This window comes from Salmo trutta, chromosome 20, assembly GCF_901001165.1.
Source record: "Salmo trutta chromosome 20, fSalTru1.1, whole genome shotgun sequence".
NCBI classification, from domain to species: domain Eukaryota; kingdom Metazoa; phylum Chordata; class Actinopteri; order Salmoniformes; family Salmonidae; genus Salmo; species Salmo trutta.
Genome location: NC_042976.1, coordinates 43854144 through 43874402, shown reverse-complemented (window position 1 = coordinate 43874402; position 20259 = coordinate 43854144). Strand labels below are relative to the sequence as shown.

The window sequence follows — 20259 nt, the reverse complement described above, 5'->3', positions numbered from 1 at the left end:
ACACCTTAGCCAAATACAGTTAAACTCAGTTTTTCTCAATTCCTGACATTTAATCCTAGTAAAATTCCCTGTCTTAGGTTAGTTAGGATCACCACTTTATTTTAAGAATGTGAAATGTCAGAATAATAGTAGAGAGAGAGAGAATAGTAGAGAACAGCTCCAAAAATTACTAAAGGACAGGACGCAGCCCGGCAACCCTAATGCCTAAAACACGCAGTGTAAATAGGAAAATGCAATATACCCCTACGTGCCCAAAAGGCATGACACACAAACAATCCCACACAAATCCCCAAACGAAACAGACAAATTAAATACCCCACTAATTGACTAACACAAAACAGGTGCAGACCTAAACAGACATAACCAAAAGACACAGAAACCTAGATCGGTGGCAGCTAGTAGGCCGGCGACGACGACCACCGAGCACCGCCCAACCGGGGAGAGGCGCCAACTTCTGTGGACGTGGTGACAAGAAAATGATTTATATCAGCTTTTATTTCTTTCAACACGTTCCCAGTGAGTCAGAAGTTTACATACACTCAATTAGTATTTGGTAGCATTGCCTTTAAATTGTTTAACTTGGGTCAAATGCTTTGGGTAGCCTTCCACAAGCTTCTCACAATAAATTGACTGCATTTTGGCCCATTCCTCCTGACAGAGCTGGTGTAACTGAGTCAGGTTTGTAGGCCTCCTTGCTCGCACATGCTTTTTCAGTTCTGCCCACAGATTTTCTATAGGATTGAGGTCAGGGCTTTGTGATGGCCACTCCAATACCTTGACTTTGTTGTCCTTAAGTCATTTTGCCACAACTTTGAAAGTATGCTTGGGGTCATTGTCCATTTGGAATACCCACTTGTGACCAAGCTTTAACTTCCTGACTGATGTCTTGAGATGTTGCTTCAATTTAAAAAACTTCTTATGACAACCCGATCTCGTCACCGGGACTGAGTTTGACAATAGCCAGTGAAAAATCAGAGTGCCAGATTCAAAACCACAAATCTAATAATTTCAATTTCTCAAACATAGGACTATTTTACACCATTTTATAGATACACTTCTCCTGAATCGAACCACGTTGTCCGATTTCAAAAAGGCTTTACAGCGAAAGCAAAACATTAGATTATGTTAGGAGAGTACATAGACATAAATAACCACACAGCCATTTTCCAAGCAACTAGATGCATCACAAATACCCAAAACACAGCTAAATCAAGCACTAACCTTTGACGATCTTCATCAGATGACACTCCTAGGACATCATGTTACACAATACATGCATTTTATGTTCGATAAAGTTCATATTTATATCTAAAAACAGCATTTTACATTGGCGCATGACGTTCAGAAAATATTTTCCCTCAAATACTGCCGGTGAATAAGCAGTACAATTTACAAAAATACTCGTCATAAACGTTGATAAAATATTAAACTGTCATTCAAAGAATTATAGATGAACATCTCCTTTATGCTAACGCTGTGGAAGATTTCAAAATAACTTTACTGGGAAAGCACACTTTGCAATAATCTGAGTACTGCGCTCAGAAAAATACACTACGCAATACAGATAGCCGCCATTTTGGAGTCATCTAAAATATTAAACAGCATTAGAAATATTCACTTACCTTTGATGATCTTCATCAGAAGGCACTTCCAGGAATCCCAGGTCCACAACAAATGTTGTTTTGTTCGATAAACTCCATAATTTATGTCAAAATAGCTCCTTGTTGTTCACGCATTCAGTTCAGCTACTCCAAATGTAGGAAGCGCGCCGAAAATTTCACGACGGAAAGTCAAAAAAAGTTATATTTACGTTCGTTCAAACATGTCAAACGTTGTAAAACATCAATCTTTAGGGCCTTTAGAACGTGAAAACTCAGTAATATTCCAACCGGACGAAACCATTGTCTTGAAAAACGTTTTGGAACAGAGCTACCTCTCACGTGAAAGCGCGCCAATGAACTGATGTCCTTCCCTGGGTCACCAACTTCCCAGCCTTCTTGTTCAGTCTCTGTTCATCATAGACGCCTCAAACAACTTTCTAAAGACTGTTGACATCTAGTGGAAGCCTTAGGAAGTGCACAATGATTACTGAGTCACTGAGTGTTTGATAGGAAATGACTTGAAAAGAGTCCATCCATCAGATTTCCACTTCCTGGTAGGATTTTTCGTCAGGTTTTTGCCTGCCATATGAGTTCTGTTAAACTCACAGACATAATTCAAACAGTTTTAGAAACTTCAGAGTGTTTTCTATCCAAATCTACTAATAATATGCATATCCTAGCTTCTGAGTTTGAGTAGGAGGTAGTTTAATATGGGCATGTATTTCATCCGAACGTGAAAATACTGCCCCCTACCAATATGAGGATATCAACATAATTTCCCCCCCTCATGATGCCATCTATTTTGTGAAGTGCACCAGTCCCTCCTGCAGCAAAGCACTCCCACAACATGATGCTGCCACCCCTGTGCTTCAAGGTTGGGATGGTGTTCTTCGGCTTGCAAGCCTCCCCCTTTTTCCTCCAAACATAACGATGGTCATTATGGCCAAACAGTTCTATTTTTGTTTCATCAGACCAGAGGACATTTCTCCAAAAAGTGCAATCCTTGTCCCCATGTGCAGTTGCAAACTGTAGTCTGGCAGAACAAGATCCGGATCCTTAGCATTGAGAAAGAGGTTTCTGGAGGGGCGAGGGTTTTGAAATAAGACACAGACTGGTGAGGAAACTTCAAACTTATTTCCCTATTCACTTTTCCTATTGTAAACAAGTAAAATAGATCAACGGTGCATGTGAAGGAGGCATACAAGGTAATGTGGATGGAGAAGGAAATGCAATGACCATCAGGGTGTACCCTTTCCATGCATACTAAATGTCTGCACTTTGTGACTTGACCTACATTGCAAACTCCTTGAATATGACCATAGCGCGTGATTTATAGCCTTTATGGGGGTAGGTGGTGGGGGTGGGAGATTCTTATGACATTGCCAGCAATAAGATTTGAGTTACATATCTTTTTAAAGACGAGGGCTGTAGCTCCTCCCCAAACTCGCCGTACTCGATACCGGGTCCAAAACAACCGTTCAGAGTTGAAAAGGTTTTAACTCAAATTAACTCCACTGAAACTAAGTTGTTCAGCCTTTCTTAGTTTTCTTGGCTAACAGAAGATTTTGTGATGGCACTTTATGTTATGATATTGTTTGCACTGGTATTCACCTGGTATTCATTTACTAGAACATTATGTGGTATCAATAGGTCCTTTCTGTTACTTACTTTCAACACAATTGGTAACTACGTATCTGGTTGGTACTAAAACGGTAGCTACCAGTTTTAATAAATCCTAAACAGTTTGTAACGATCAGTAATTTAAAGTAAACTTTTTGGTTATTATTATGTAATTACCATTTTACCATATAATTTCCAAGTAAATACCGGGTCATTTCTATGCCATAAAAAGTTTGAAAACATTTCTGTGACTAGGCTTGACTCTTCAGGTCACAGTTCAACCTGAGCTGGTAACGGAGAGGTGAAGGGGTGAGTGATTTGGGAGGGGTCTTGTGTGGAATGCAGAGCACCCTTTCACCCCTGAGATCAGAGTAAATGGAACTAATCAGAAGAGACCCCCAGAATGCATTGTGGTTGACCTGTGTGAGCTTGGTCTGTATGCTTGTGCTTCAGCCTCCCGAGTGGTGCCCTCAGGCTGTACCACACCATGTGCACTCTCACTCTCTTTGAGAAGCAGTCACTACCTCTCTCAGTCACTACCTCTCTCAATCTCTCATTGATTTGAAGTCTTTTTTTTTAGATGGGGATTGGGGGTGAAGATTCAGGAGATAGCAGAAAAGAGACACACAGTGGGGGCTTTATCCACAGCAAAAATCTCAGAGATGGAATTGGGTGTGAGATTCACTGCAGTATTACTCAGTGCTGTTTCATCCAGAACGGTTCGATCCAAATCTGACTGGTATTTTATACAACATCCCCTCGTCTTGCACCAACATGTATCTAGACGTGAAGATGTGAGCACAACACCACTGTGTTAATTTGATCAAAGATGTGGAAAGATTATTTAAAGACATCATGACAACATTGGTATATTGAGCAGAGCCATTTTCTGTAGGAACAGAGCTGACATGATTTCTTATTCTACATGTCAGAGTGGCATATTTGTTCTACACAATATATCCTACCTGAAAGTTTCACAATGTTGTGCCCTGCTGAATGCAGCCCAGTGATGGTTAAGAGGTGTAGGTGAGTGTTTCATGTGGTCCTCCCGGACCTCTCTGCTCTACTGCTATCTCATTTCGTATATGTTATTTTCTGGTCTAGCTAGTTCTGTTCTGCTCCCGAGTTATGTGCAACTGATCTGCTAAATGCCGTGCTCTACTCTATTCTACTGTGTTCAGTTCTGCTCTATGCAACTTAGGTCTATGCTGAGTTTTGCCCTGCTTCATTCTGTTCTGATTGGTGTTCTACTGTGATGTGGAGCTCCTTTATATTCTGTTCTGGGCAGTTGTGTCTCTGCATTGGAAAGCATTGTGCAGCCTATCAAAATGCATCAGATATTTTATTCTTCACAACTGTTCTTCCCAAAGTAAAACATTTCTAAACTGGTGATAACTCCATATTGTCATTAATTGAGAAATGTATTAATTGGTTTGTTTTTACTGGTTTGTTGTGAATGTGAAGCAAGGGTTTTTATGCTTTTGATTCCCCAGCACTGTTTACTGTTTTTGTTTTTAATTCACTATTTTCATTAGCTCCAGTACAGTTGATATATAAAGCATCTAATTCCAGTCCAAACGGAGGTTCACATAATTATGTCTTTGAAGCTTTTGAGCTCTACCCACAATACCACCACCAACACCCAATTGGAAAAACACGAGACAATTTACTCCAGGCAATGTCACTATCCCTTGAGTAATGTTTCATCACCCTCTAGTGGTTAATTGTCAGATTAGATTAGAGAAGGTTACTGCAGACTAATAACTTTGCAATACAGCAAGGCCCTCAATTTAGACTGCTTTCCCTCCCATAAAACGCACACGTAGTCTGTTAAAGCATGGGAACTTCAAGTAAATGTATTGTGAATGGACCAAAAGAGAATAAGCTCAAATTGTATTCCATCACTCTATTTCTATGCTAGTGCCATAGTGTTACACCCAATATATTCATCTCTACCTTTATTTAGCCAATCAACTCTTTAAAAACCAACTGCCAGAATCCAACCATAGTATTTGGTCTGTAATCGATACTGGTAGCTCCTCAAACATGACTGGGTGCTCCTTAAAATAGAAAACATTGGCTAACGAGGCTGGCAATATCCCCTGCTTAGACATTATAATGGGGTAATAAGAACTGTCAAGACTAACAATGCACTACAACTGCATTCTTAGCAGTATTCCTTTCAGTTCTACTTAGTGATGGCAATATATTAGTTTTAGTTATTTTGTCTGTCTTATCTGTGTGTGTGTTTTGGGTGGGTAGGTAAGTGTGGGTGGATGAGAGACTGTATCATATACTTGAGTGAGAGTCTACAATGCACTCCCACTCAAAAGAACACTTATGGTCGACCATGAGGGATTTATTTGAACTGTACCCTATAGCATTTTCACACCTGAAGAGTCGTGTTAGTTCCCAAAACGAATACCTTTGTAGGCCAGTCCAACCCCAGTCAGTCACAACTGCTCATTATCTTTCCAATGGAAGAAGCCTTGCATTTTGGCCATCACGGCATGATCACCATTCTCCAGGACTATCAAAACAAGTACAACCCACAAGAGGCCCCCAAGAAGGACAAGGAGACAGCCGAGAACAACCTGGGCGGCCTGCTGTAGTGTAGACATCCAAGCCAGTAGATGGCGCCACGCTGCTTTTGTATCCTCTCTACTAGACTGCTGTTTCTTTGGTGGGATAACACTTTTTGGAGTGACTTTTGTCGACTTTGTATAATGACTTTATTTCTGAACTGTGTGTTTGATTAAATGTGTTTTATATTTTTTATACTCCTTTGTTTTACTGTAAGTGTTTTGCTTTACCTTTTGTTGTGCGCTTTGGTGACGGTGTTGCTTATTTTTGCTGTATCTTTCCGCTTTCGTCCTCTATCCTTTCCCTCACCAGTGTGTGTGTGTGTGTGTGTGTGGTGTGTTGTGTGTGTGTGTGTGTGTGTGTGTGTGTGTGTGTGTGTGTGTGTGTGTGTGTGTGTGTGTGGTGTGTGATTGAATCTTTGTGACATTGTGGTGGAATATAAAGTGATATTATTATACATATGCTGCTACATGTAAATTGTATATTTATGTACTGTATAAAGTAAATATATTTCATGATATCAAGGACCAATACTTAATATAATTCAATGTAATAGTTTAGCAGTTTGGTCTTTTTCCTGGAGGGCCACAATGTGTAGTAATCTTTGGCCAAACCAGGCACACTAGAGTCTATGGAGCGATATGATGTTGAATCTGAAATTCAATTTATGTTGGCAATAATATCACTCCATACCATTCTAGCTATATGTCTTGGTTAATGCCTGGTTGGAAAAAATGAAAAAGACTGTAGCTCCTGAAGACATTATGGGCCACCACTTGGGTATAAGCACTATATGGTCCTGTAGCCTACTTTGTCACATGTAAACAAGTTTAGGATGCCAAATGTTACCAAACATCCTACGCTTCCACTAGTCCCAGTCAAACTTATCTTGACCTTTATCAACCCTACTGCATATGCCCTGTAGCTTTCATTTCAATTTCATTTTATTGTACTTTGTTTGGGATGGCACAAGACACTTTTAAAAAATGTGTGTATATTTTTGGTCTAGTGTTCTTTTCCTGTATTATGATTTTATCATAACAATGGAATTTTACTTCTCTATTGCTCAATACTGTATGCTATGCGCACACAGTTGTTTGTTGTAGATCTGGAACCACTGACAGAATAGGGGAGTATCTGTGGCCACATGATAAAACACTAGTCTGGCATCACTAGTCTGAAAATAGGAGGAAACCAGTTGGACATGTACATAAACATATGGCAGTTGACATTAATATTGTCAAAAACACATCCTAGATGTCTCACACTTTTTGAACGAACTTGTGCCTTTGGCCAGGATCCAATTTTCCCACGGAGCTGGTGTGTAAAGGACCATATAAAATCATCTGAATGAGGGTTATTCATGATTCAGTGGGATTATAGCATAGTTGAATTCAATTTAATTTCCAATGAGTTTAAGAAATTAATGGAAAGACATGTACTTATTGTATTGAATATGTACAAAAACAGTTTGTTGATTTAGTGTGTCAGTTTTGTGAAGGGCCAATATGAATGTAAAATCCAGACAGTTGAGGAATGACATGCAGTATGACATGAGCGATACCAAAAACATAGCTACTGCAGTCAGTTTTACAACCAGAGTTTTTCTTTTTTAATTTGTTTATTGCTTAAACAGAAATTTTAACACAGCATAAACCAATACTGATCAAATTAGAAATCAAAGCAGTGGTAGGTTTTATGGGGAAAACATTCAATCAAATAAAAATAAAATTTTATTGGTCACATACACATGGTAATCACATGTTAATGCGAGTGTAGCGAAATGCTTGTGCTTCTAGTTCTGACCGTGCAGTAATATCTAACAAGTAATCTAACAATTTCACAACAACTACCTTATACACACAAGTGTAAAGGCATGAATAAGAATATGTACATATAAATGTATGGATGAGCGATGGCCAAACGGCATAGGCAAGATGCAGTAGATGGTATAGAGTACAGTATATACATATGAGATGAGTAATGTAGGGTATGTAAACTTATATGAAGTGGCATTGTTTAAAGTGACTAGTGATACATTTACTACATCAAATGTTTTATTATTAAAGTGGCTAGAGATGAGTCAGTATGTTGGCAGCAGCCACTCAATGTTAGTGATGGCTGTTTAACAGTCTGATGGCCTTGAGATAGAAGCTGTTTTTTCAGTCTCTCGGTCCCAGCTTTGATGCACCTGTGCTGATCTCGCCTTCTGGATGATAGCGGGGTGAACAGGTTACAGGTCCTTGATTATCTTTTTGGCCTTCCTGTGACATCGGGTGATGTAGGTGTCCTGGAGGGCAGGTAGTTTTCCCCCGGTGATGCGTTGTGCAGTTGCTGTACAAGGCGGTGATACAGCCCAACAGGATGCTCCCGATTGTGCATCTGTAAATGTTTGTGAGTGTTTTTGGTGACAAGCCAAATTTCTTCAGCCTCCTGAGGTTGAAGAGGCGCTGTTGCGCCTTCTTCACCACGCGGTCTGTGTGTGTGGGACCATTTCAGTTTGTCCGTGGTGTGTACGCCGAGGACTTAAAACTTTCCACTTCTCCACTACTGTCCCGTCGATGTGGATAGGGGGGTGCTCCCTCTGCTGTTTCCTGAAGTCCATGATCATCTCCTTTGTTTTGTTGACGTTGAGTGTGAGGTTATTTTCCTGACACCACACTCCGAGGGTGTAGCATAAGAACAGCTTCATTGGCACAATGGACAATAACCTTGCACAATGTTCTAATCTAACATTCTAATCTATATCTGGAGAACCCTGTCCTCTCTGTACATTCCATTTCTATCTCTACCATTACTTTTCATTTGTGTAATGCACTGTTACCGTTTTGCAGCAACACTGAGATGGTGACATTGTGCATAGAGATAGAAACATGTTAAAATGATATCCAAAGAATGACAAAGATAATGGAACATGTTGCCACAGACATTTAACCTCATTCACCACTCCTTTAATAGTCTGGGGAAACACCTGACTTGAACCCTCCAACCAATCACCACCCTAAGACATAGAGGAACAGGTCTCAAAATCTGACATTGGTTTTGTCCTTGTTATAACATGTCTGTTGCAGTGGAGGTGGTTCGAAGAAGGGTAACCTTGCCTGAGCCCTGATAACTTGTGTTAGCTGTCTAGGCTTTAGCTCAAGAGTTCGAATCCCTGCAGAGTCATATGGACTGATGGTTTAAGGTCAGGTGTCAGCAATAGTCGCAGATCAATCTAAAATTCCAATAAGACAGTTCTGAATGTAATTGTTATACAGTCGTGGCCAAAGGTTTTGAGAATGACACAAATATTAATTTCCACAAAGTTTGCTGCTTCAGTGTCTTTACATATTTTTGTCAGATGTTACTATGGAAATACTGAAGTATAATTACAAGCATTTCATAAGTGTTTTACTGACAATTACATGAAGTTGATGCAAAGAGTCAATATTTGCAGTGCTGACCCTTCTTTTCAAGACCTCTGCAATCCACCCTGGCATGCTGTCAATTAACTTCTGGGCCACATCCTGACTGATGGCAGCCCATTCTTGCATAATCAATGCTTGGAGTTTGTCAGAATTTGTGGGTTTTTGTTTGTCCACCCGCCTCTTGAGGATTGACCACAAGTTCTCAATGGGATTAAGGTCTGGGGAGTTTCCTGGCCATGGACCCAAAATATCAATGTTTTGTTCCCCGAGCCACTTAGTTATCACTTTTACCTTATGGCAAGGTTCTCCATCATGCAGGGAAAAGGCATTGTTCATCACAAACTGTTCCTGGATGGTTGGGAGAAGTTGCTCTCGGAGGATGTGTTGGTACCATTCTTTATTCATGGCTGTGTTCTTAGGCAAAATTCTGAGTGAGCCCACTCCTTGGCTGAGAAGCAAACCCCACACATGAATGGTCTCAGGATGCTTTACTGTTGGCATGACACAGGACTGATGTTAGCGCTCACCTTGTCTTCTCCGGACAAGCTTTTTCTGGATTGCCCCAAACAATCGGAAAGGGGATTCATCAGAGAAAATGACTTTACCCCAGTCCTCAGCAGTCCAATCCCTGTACCTTTGCAGAATATCAGTCTGTCCCTGATGGTTTCCTGGAGAGAAGTGGCTTCTTGCTGCCCTTCTTGACACCAGGCCATCCTCCAAAAGTCTTGCACTCACTGTGCGTGCAGATGCACTCACACCTGCTGCTACCATTCCTGAGCAAGCTCTGTACTGGTGGTGCCCCGATCCCGCAGCTGAATTAACTTTAGGAGACAGTCCTGGCACTTGCTGGACTTTCTTGGGCGCCCTGAAGCCTTCTTCACAACAATTGAACCGCTCTCCTTGAAGTTCATGATGATCCGATAAATGGTTGATTTAGGTGCAATCTTACTGGCAAGCAATATCCTTGCCTGTGAAGCCCTTTTTGTGCAAAGCAATGATGACGGCATGTGTTTCCTTGCAGGTAACCATGGTTGACAGAGGAGAACAATGATTCCAAGCATTACCTCCTTTTGAAGCTCCCAGTCTGTTATTCAAACTCAATCAGCATGACAGAGGTGATCTCCAGCTTGTCCTCGTCAACACTCACATCTGTGTTAACGAGAGAATCACTGACATGATGCCAGCTGGTCCTTTTGTGGCAGGGCTGAAATGCAGTGGAAATGTTTTTTGGGGATTCAGTTCATTTACATGGCAAAGAGGGACTTTGCAATGAATTGCAATTCACCTGATCACTCTTCATAACATTATAGAGTATATGCAAATTGCCACCATATAAACTGAGGCAGCAGACTTTGTGAAAATTAATATTTGTGTCATTCTCAAAAACTTTTGGCCACGACTGTACATGGATGTCCTTTTCTGTTATTTTAAGGAATACATGATCAAGTTCATTTGTTAAGAGGTGTGCAAGAGTGTGATTGCTCCTTGCAGTGGAATATGTACACAATATAAATATATTTTAATTAACATGGTTAAAAAAACAAAGCTTTTCAGGCATGTGAGAGAGCTCTTATTTTAATTAATTGAAACAATGAAGTCCAGGCAGTCGTGAGTACAGTTTAGAAGTACTTTGCATATAAGGGTTGTTCCACAAATTCAGTATAACTTGTACAACCTGGCCTCAAGATTGTTTCATAACAAGAATCAGACTTACACTTCAGACACAGAGATGAGCTCCGTCTGAATGTAGCCAGCCTCAGAGGCACTCTCCAACTCCATTGGCTGAGCAGCTGAGAAGGTCAAAGGTTATAGACGTCTAGAGGTTATCATCAGAACCAAACACAGGTGGCAGGTGGTCCCTAAATTGGGGAGGCACGGATTCATAGTAATGGCTGGAATGGAGTAAATGGAATGGTATCAAACACATCACACACTCCATTCCAGACATTATTTTGAGCCTTCCTCCCCTCACCAACCTCCTGTGGGCAAGGCTTACCAGTGGTCAGTATTTCAAATGGGGGAAAAGGGTGTGGCACAACAAAATAAGAAAAGTATGCTATGCAGTATATATTGTAGTATAATAGCTTAGACTGGAATTGAAGTCTTCAACACCATTTGTACCTTTTCAACTACTCAATCTTTCCTCAACACACATACATTTCTAACAGCTTGTTAGTTACCTTCTGTGGGGCGGCTGTAGTAGCGTGTGAAGGCACTGTCTTTGGGGATGTTGGGGTAGAGGTAGAGCAGAGGGTTCTCAGGGATGTTCTCAGCAAGCCATCACCTTGTAGTTGCGGAGGATGTCAGGAAAAGAGACCGGCGGCCAGCTCCTTCTTAGTGTAGGGCTCCACTGCGTGGAAATGGACGTCTATATGTTCATAGATATACAGTTGAAGTCGGAAGTTTACATACACCTTAGCCAAATACATTTAAACTCCAGTTTTTCACAATTCCTGACATTTAATCCTAGTAAAAATTGCCTGTCTTAGGTCAGTTAGGATCACCACTTTATCTTAAGAATGTGACCATTTTCAGATAATAGTAGAGAGAATGATTTATTTTCAGCATTTATTTCGTTCATCTCATTCCCAGTGGGTCAGAAGTTGACATACACTCAATTAGTATTTGGTAGCATTGCCTTTAAATTGTTTAACTTGGGTCAAACGATTCGGGTAGCCTTCCACAAGCTTCCCACAATATGTTGGGTGAATTTGGCCCATTACTCCTGACAGAGCTGGTGTAACTGAGTCAGGTTTGTAGGCCTCCTTGCTCGCACACACTTTTTCAGTTCTGCCCACTAAATGTTATTTTGGATTGAGGTCAGGGCTTTGCGATGGCCACTCAATACGTGACTTTGTTGTCCTTAAGCCATTTTGCCTCAACTTTGGAGTATGCTTGGGGTCATTGTCCATTTGGAAGACCCATTTGCGACCAAGCTTTAACTTCCTGACTGATGTCTTGAGTATTAAGCTTCAATATCAGCCACCAAATTGTCCTTCTCATGATGGCCATCTATTTTGTGAAGTGCACCAGTCCCTCCTGCAGCAAAGCCCCCCACAACATAATGCTGCACCCCCATGCTTCACGGTTGGGATGGTGTTCTTCGGCTTGCAGCCTCCCCCTTTTTCTTCCAAACATAACAACTCGTCATTATGGCCAAACAGTTCTATTTTGTTTCATCAGACCAGAGGGGGAAAAAAAGTACAATCGTTGTCCCATGGTGCTATTGCAAACCGTAGTCTGGCTTTTTTAATGGCGGTTTTGGAGCAGTGGCTTCTTCCTTGCTGAGCGGCCTTTCAGGTTATGTCGATATAGGACTTGTTTTACTATGGATATGATACTTTTGTACCTGTTTCCTCCAGCATCGTCACAAAGGTCTTTTGCTGTTGTTCTGTGATTGATTTGCACTTTTCGCACCAAGTATGTTCAATATCTAGGAGACAGAACGCGTCTCCTTCCTGAGCGGCATGACGGCTGCGTCTGGTCCCATGGTGTTTATACTTGCGTACTATTGGTTGTTGCAGATGAACGTGGTACCTTCAGGCGTTTGAAATTGCTCCCAAGGATGAACCAGACTTGTGTAGGTCCACCATTTTTTTGGCTGATTTCTTTTGATTTTCCCATGATGTCAAGCAAGAGGCACTGAGTTTGAAGGTAGGCCTTGAAATACATCCACAGGTACACTCCAATTGACTCAAAATGATTCCAATTAGCCTATCAGAAGCATCTAAAGCCATGACATTTTCGGGAATTTTCTATTAGCTGTTTAAAGGCACAGTCAATTTAGTGTATGTAACCTTCTGACCCACTGGAATTGTGATTACGTGAATTAAAAAGTGAAATAATCATGTCTGTAACAATTGTTGGAAAAATATACTTGTGTCATGCACAAAGTATAGTTTGTTAAAACAAAAATTTGTGAGTGGTTGAAAAATGAGTTTTTAATGACTCCAACCTAAGTGTATGTAAACTTCCGACTTCAAACCTTACATAAATGCACACACACACACACACAATGTGATGGAGAATGTGTTCTCAGTCAGCTTACCTGGTAAAATAATACAAACAGAAACACATATACCTGAGACAGATGTAGAGACACATACTCATAATGTGTAAAAACAATTAAAATATATATATTTTTGTCTGTCCATTGGTATGTACACTGAGTATATTACCACACATTAGGAACACCTTCCTCATATTAGAGTTGCACCCTCTCCCCACACTTTTGCCCCAGAACAGCCTCAATTCGTCGAGGCATGACTTTACAAGGTGTCGAAAGTGTTCCACAAGGATGCTGGCCCCATGCTGACTCCAATGCTTCCCACAGTTGTGTCAAGTTGGCTGGATATCCTTTGGGTGGTGGACCATTCTTGATACACACGGGAAACTGTTGAGCGTGAAATCCCAGCAGTGTTGCAGTTCTTGACTCAAACCGATGCACCTGGCCCTACTACTATACCCCATTCAAGGCACTTAAATATGTTGTCTTGCCCATTCACCCTCTGAATGGCACACATACACAATCCATCGTCCCAATTCTCTCAAGGCTTAAAAATCCTTCTTTAACCCATCTCCTCCCCTTCATCTACAGCTACAAAGCTACAAACCACACTGCACACAAAAAAAACACACCGTTATTGGAGCCCTCCACCCAGGTGAAGGTAATGGCTCCCTCTCGGCTGCTCTCGCTGAAGCGCAGCAGGAAAGTTCCAGGCTCCTTGTCCTTCAGCAGGGCCTTCTCTCTCTCCTTACTAAAAAAGCCCATGATACACCTATAGACCATAGAGATTAGTGGATTATAGCACAATAAAGTCACTTTTCAAAAAAGTAATGTAAACCTAGTCTTCAGAAAGGCATACTGAAGTAATGTGAGTTGGAGAGATGTTTTCCCCATCATTCCACAGACACAGCAGGTGTCTCTTGATCAGGTCCAGTATTCCCTCGATCCACAGCCAGAAGGGAAAGCTCTTCTCATTCACATTCTGCTCAGGTAAAGACACACTCAATACACAACCCATAGTAAACACACAACGGGTTGGCTAAAAACACTAAACTTCCAGTGAGATGCTCACCTTGCAGAACTTGGTCCAGGGATGAGCCCATTAGGGTTTCCCGCTGCTTCTCGACCTGTCACAGGAGTTTCATATTATTATTGGTTCACCTTTAATGGAATGACCTTAAGCAACATTTGCATTGTTAGCCTTATCTGGGATTAGTTGGCCAAATGAGTTGGTCAACTTGACTCCCTTGCCAGATATGTGTGTAGAGAAAAACTAATAGCTACCTCACACACTGTATGTATGACTGTTAAATGAATTTTATATCTTGATGATAATAATCAATAATCAATTCGCCTTGACTAATTCCCAAGGTTGTAAGACAATGGGTTAAAATAAGTAGGCAAGGACTCAGCTTTCTGCAAAAGGTATCTGTAGCTTTTATTCAGAGAACGTTCTGAGGTCAGGATAACAAAACAGTCATTATATAGTTCTTGCTTTCTTACGCACATGCATTTACACACACTGTTGGTGACCTGCTTCCCCACAAACTTCTCACAAACTCTTTATCATCTCCCGAGCTCGCCTGTTCCTTTCCCTCAAGGTTAGAAATGCTTTGAAGCTTTTACTCCCAGGACCATCTGTCCTCCTGGTGTCCCTCGTAATTGCATATACACATTTCTTCCCTATCCCATGGTTCCTGGACTTTCCAGAACTAATCAAACTTATCTATCCCTACATTGATCATTACATTGATTATTCATTAACCATTCTGTATGAACTAATAATTCATCATGGTTTATTGATTCATTTACCCTTTATTAGATAATTCTCTTATCAATTCCACCCTTAAATGATTCAATAATTCACCATGATTTGATCAGATGCTATATGAGAACCCTACTAATCACATGCTATATGTAAATGCAATAATCACTCGCTACATGGAAATACATCACACACTATATGAAATACATCACACGCTATATGGAAATACAATACAATCACACGCTATATGGAAATACAATACATCACACGCTATATGGAATACAATACATCACACTACAATGATTTAAACAAGTCCAATACATGAATATTCCTCATATTCTTCCATTACTGTCCTAGGCCTATTTCCAATTATGACACTTCTTTTTAGGATTTTCATCATAATTTTCATTTAAGGAACAGTGTATCTAAATGTTGAAAATTGTTTCATCAAACATTGGCTCCTCGTTGTTGAAAGAGACGGAACCATCTTCCTGGCCTGGAGGCACGCAATCGCATCCCACTGATCGGCGCTCGGAATGGGTCCATATCTCACCATATGCTGCGTCTCGATCTCTCTAGAGTCCTGGTGATTAAACCTCTCACACATGGAATGAGACACATTCACACAACACAAACACACTCATACAGGTGAAAGCAGCCCATAATACAGTTCTTACAATACTTTTCCATTTCGCAAACATGGGCTGTGTTCTCAGGAATGTACGTGTAGCGCTGAACCTAATCATTCTACCTACACTGCCCTCTTCTGCCAATAACATATCGAGAGTCAGTCTATTTTACCAGGTCATGAGGGGGGTGGCGGATAATTGATCAGAGAACCTCTTTACTGCATCCCCATTTTCATTCATGAATCTCTGTTGATTATAAAATATGTCATTAATCCCATCCACATTTTTATTTATTGTCAACCACCAAAATAATGTAGTGTTAAAGCTTTCACATATTTGATTCATAGCTTTGTATTCATCTGGAACTTCCCTGAGGATGCCAATAGCATCCATCTAGACAAAGCTACTCCCATCCTGGTCAAAACTCCTCCTGTGCCTACTTTAGCCTCCTATAACTGGCCTCTGATGACTAAACTTGACTTGGTTGGACCTATAACCCCAGGGCGGCAAGTTCTAACCACCCTTTGTGGTAATTTCCGTCGTATGCGTCCTTGCTGGTACTAGCCCACCCTTCATCAGTTATAGGTGCTGTGAGGTTAAGAATGTTCTATTCCTCTCTCAAACCTAAGTCAGTCACATTACCAATTACCTTTCAGTCATTAAAATCATCTAAGTTCTCGGTGCCATTCTTGTATCTATAACACTGGTATTCATCCGGAATTTAGGTGAACCGAGGTGGGTTGGCTGAGTACTTCAATCTGGCCAACCCCAATTCCTGTACAGTTGTCTGCTTCCCCAGGAAATTGTTTAATGTTTACCTTAATTCTACATCTTGATCTTCTTCGACTCCTTATTCTGTATGTCACTCATCAGTGTATTATATAGTTTATCTTCTACTTCTTCTCAATGACAACGGTATCGTATGATTAGTACCAGAAGGTGGTGGATCTGAATGTATCAGTCAGATTAGACTATGATGCAGCTCAGAGTCTCTACTCTTCCCAAAAACCGCCAACCCTCTCCTGCCCTTAGTCTCTCTGCTAGGTACCACCCCATACTCACACCTCTAGGAGCACACACAGTGATGAACGGTCGGGATAGGAAATCTTCGTTAAGGAGGTAACCCCCGGACCCTGTTGGTACTCGGTTCTTCTCCTAACTCTGTGTGTGATCAACAGTGTTCATATGTGTACATACCTCCTTGCAGTGGGTAACGTGGACCCAAGTGACTCTCTCAGCTTTTCTAATGGCAAAGGCAGTGGTTTAACAGAACCTGGTATGGGCCTTCCCAACGGGACTGCTTCCAGTTTCCTCAGGGACTGGATCCACACCCAGTCTCCTAGTTGGATTGAGTGAATCACCTTCTCCTGTAATTCACCTGTTGGACACAAAATCTTGGACATACGGGTTTGGTTAACAAACAGTCTTCTCATGTGCTCTGCTAGTATTTCTTCAACTTCTATGTCTACCTGTTATGGTATCTCTATTCTCCTAACCTCTGGCATTCTATAGGCTTTATCTGATTAGCTAAACTGTCATCCATCATTTAAAGAGATGGCTCCTAGTAAACCAACTCTAGGGATAATATCTTGACTTAATATTTTAGCTACCATAATCATGTCCACCAAGTAAGTTGGGAACGCTTCTACTATGTCATTCTTATCTGTACTGTTAAACACCCCTTCTTCCCTCAATTCGGAATATCTCAATAAGGTAAATTTCCAACTGTTGGAATGGATATCTTACAATTTTTTTTTTTTTAAGTAATTATCCTCTAGGCCATCACTCTTTCCTAACTACTCTACTATACTTCCCTCCCCTTGATACATTGCGTAGCCTATGTATCAATATTGCTGCGTATCCATACAATGTCTTTGGTAGGATAAGTAAATTATCCTTATGTCAGACCTTCTCTTGTAGGATGCCCCCTTTCATTTTCCACATGTCCAATTCTCCCTGGGCCTTCATCCTCGGCTATTCTGTAAAATTTCTCTGTCTAGTTTCTTATCGTCTTTAAGATTAATCTATGCTGCTTTGTATGGTTTTAAATGTCTATGTGCTTGTCTGTGTAAATAGTAACTTTTCTCTCCTTTCTTATTTCACCGGTTCTAGTCAATGCTACTATTTCGGCCTACTGTGCAGAATAGTGTCTGGGCAATGGTTCAGAGTCTAACACCTGAAACCAACTAAGCCCTTTTAGTTAGGGTAACAATTACTTCAACAAAATGATCATATCTCCTCCTAGCGAATTTACCAAACATAAACTTAAAATCAAAACTAAAATACGTGCCTGCCAATGGAGCCGATAGTCTCTCCATGAATTATATCCTAAAGCTAAGTGAACCAAATTCTCTTCCTATCTACTCCTGCTGGCCCCCCTTCTTCTTCCTGCTACTCCCCAACCCTCAAGGTTACAGCAGTGCAGGGGAGGATCTCTCTGTCTGCCCTTCTATCTGTCTCCAGCTTTTTCTCATAACAGAAAGTATCAAATCTGGGTTGTTTCCAAATATTGACTAAATGTCTCATTGTCTCCTTGGTTGCACTCCTGAACTTTAGAAAAATCAACCTGTCTAGATATTGCATATCTACTTAAATTTATCTCAATAATCCTCGATACCCTCAATAATCCTGGATCCCTACAGATGTCATGTATCCCTGTCCTGTTGACATAAGTCTACCATTGTTAAACTTATTCACAACAAAATATATTCATAAATCTCTTACAATGAATTCAACAACAGCTGACTTCCTAAGGGAAAATAAACGTATCTAGATCATGTAAAAAAATACCCCTGCTACTGGTCAAAATATTTTCAAATCACATAATCCGATCAAAATGACTCATCTGATTTACTCCACCCAGGAAAAATATTTTACCCCTTATTGTTCTAGGAAAATAGACTTAAAGAAGCCTACCCTTAAGTCTAAGGCTTCGCCCTTTTAGTCTTCTCATTTGTTCAAATTGTCAATTGTGTCTAAGAACTTTAACTCCATCATAATATCAGTTCTACAATTCCCTTAAAATCAATATCACCAATGCCCTTAAATTTCACCATCCAAATGGCTTTTCAATGTGGCTGATCAGACCACACAGGAAAAGTCACCAGAGGGGTTTAAAAAGTCATACCACCCTTTCAGAACCGTGTTTCTTACTACATTAAACAAATTAAGGCTTAGAACTTCATCCACATTTTGTATCCCAGGTTCCCAGAACATTCCCTATCAAAGAATTTCATTGTGTTTATTAAAACTCAGAAAACAAAACTTCCAAAATATGCCATGTGTGTATACCCCTTTAAGATATCATGTCCCTAGGAATTTTTTATTTTTATTTTTTCCAAGAGAGCTAAGCGCTTCTTTTTCCATAAAATAACCACTTGGTCAATGTTTCATCCTATCACACTGATTCAAAAACCCAACAGTTGACTATAAACAAAACCTAATAATACTTAAAATTCCATTGTACTCCCCCAATCATTAGTTTCAAACTTCCTCAATGGTTTATGTGATAGACCATGCCTTTCTGTGGGCGCCTGACCTTCTTCTCTCTGTTTGTCTCGACCCCCTCTCTGGCCTCTCCTGTCTTTGTTATTTTGCAATCTCGGTGATTATGGCCTACTTTATTGCAGTGTTTACACGGCTCCTCACATTCTCTAGCAAAATGTTCTGTCTCGCCACAATTGTAACATCTATTTCCCCTTTCTCTCCTGCCTTGCTATTTTTTTCTCTTTTGTCACCTCTACCATTCCCTGCAATCTCTCCTAGAGTGGCCATCAGATATTCTGCCTTTCCTTTCCTTCTTCTCTTCTCACCTTTGCCAAGTTTCTCATAGTGTACAGCATATCTCTTTACTTCCCTCAGATCTGCTAGCCCCCACCCTACGAGGTTCTGTTTAATGGCGCGGTTTCCACCTATTTTATTGCAGTGTTTACACAGAACTCACATTCTCTAGCAAAATGACCCGGTTTGTTACAGTTAAAGCATCCATCTCCCCCTTTTTTGTCTATTCCTATCCGGACTTTGGTTATGGTAAACGAGTCTACTGAGGGGGAGGCTCCTGGGTTGTGCAGCACCACCAACATCGCTCTCGTCCTTCCCCTGGTTCTCATCTTTCTCTCTACCACCATCCCGTTTCTATCCACGTTTTCAATAAAGTGGCTAAATCCTGTCCTCCTCCCTGTTCTCTCCTCTCTAACTCCCTCGGCTCGCCTGAGGACCAGCATATGGGGAGGGGGTATTGGTACGGGCGGCACTTGATGTTAGCCTCCGTCTCACTACCACCATCTCCCTATCTGGGTTCTCTCGCCATCCCTGGTCAGCCAGGGAGGGGTATAATTCGGGTTTGGATGGTGTCTCTGTGGGAGCCGTGGGAGTCCTCTCTGTCTGCTCCTGGCTACCCAAATATTCATTTTTAGTAACACCCTTACTTTGGCCCCCTCCGCTCTCTTTCTAGCTTCTGCCAGCCAAACACGAGCGGTGTCAAGCCCCTCTGTGCGCTGCTTCTCCGTCTTACCCCCACTGACCTTATGTATTTGTTTTACCATTAATTCCAATCTTTCAACATTTAAACATCCATCAAAATCATACTTCTTCTTCCATCTTTGCCCAAAATGAATGTTTCTTTTATCTTTTCCCAGCATGAAAA

At 41.0% G+C, this 20259-nt stretch overlaps 1 protein-coding gene across 2 annotated transcripts in view; it reads left to right on the top strand.

Annotated features, from left to right (window-relative positions):
• The window catches only part of LOC115156114 (uncharacterized), a 108200-nt gene that overhangs the window by 24174 nt on the left and 63767 nt on the right, over positions 1 to 20259 (top strand). The window lies entirely within an intron of this gene.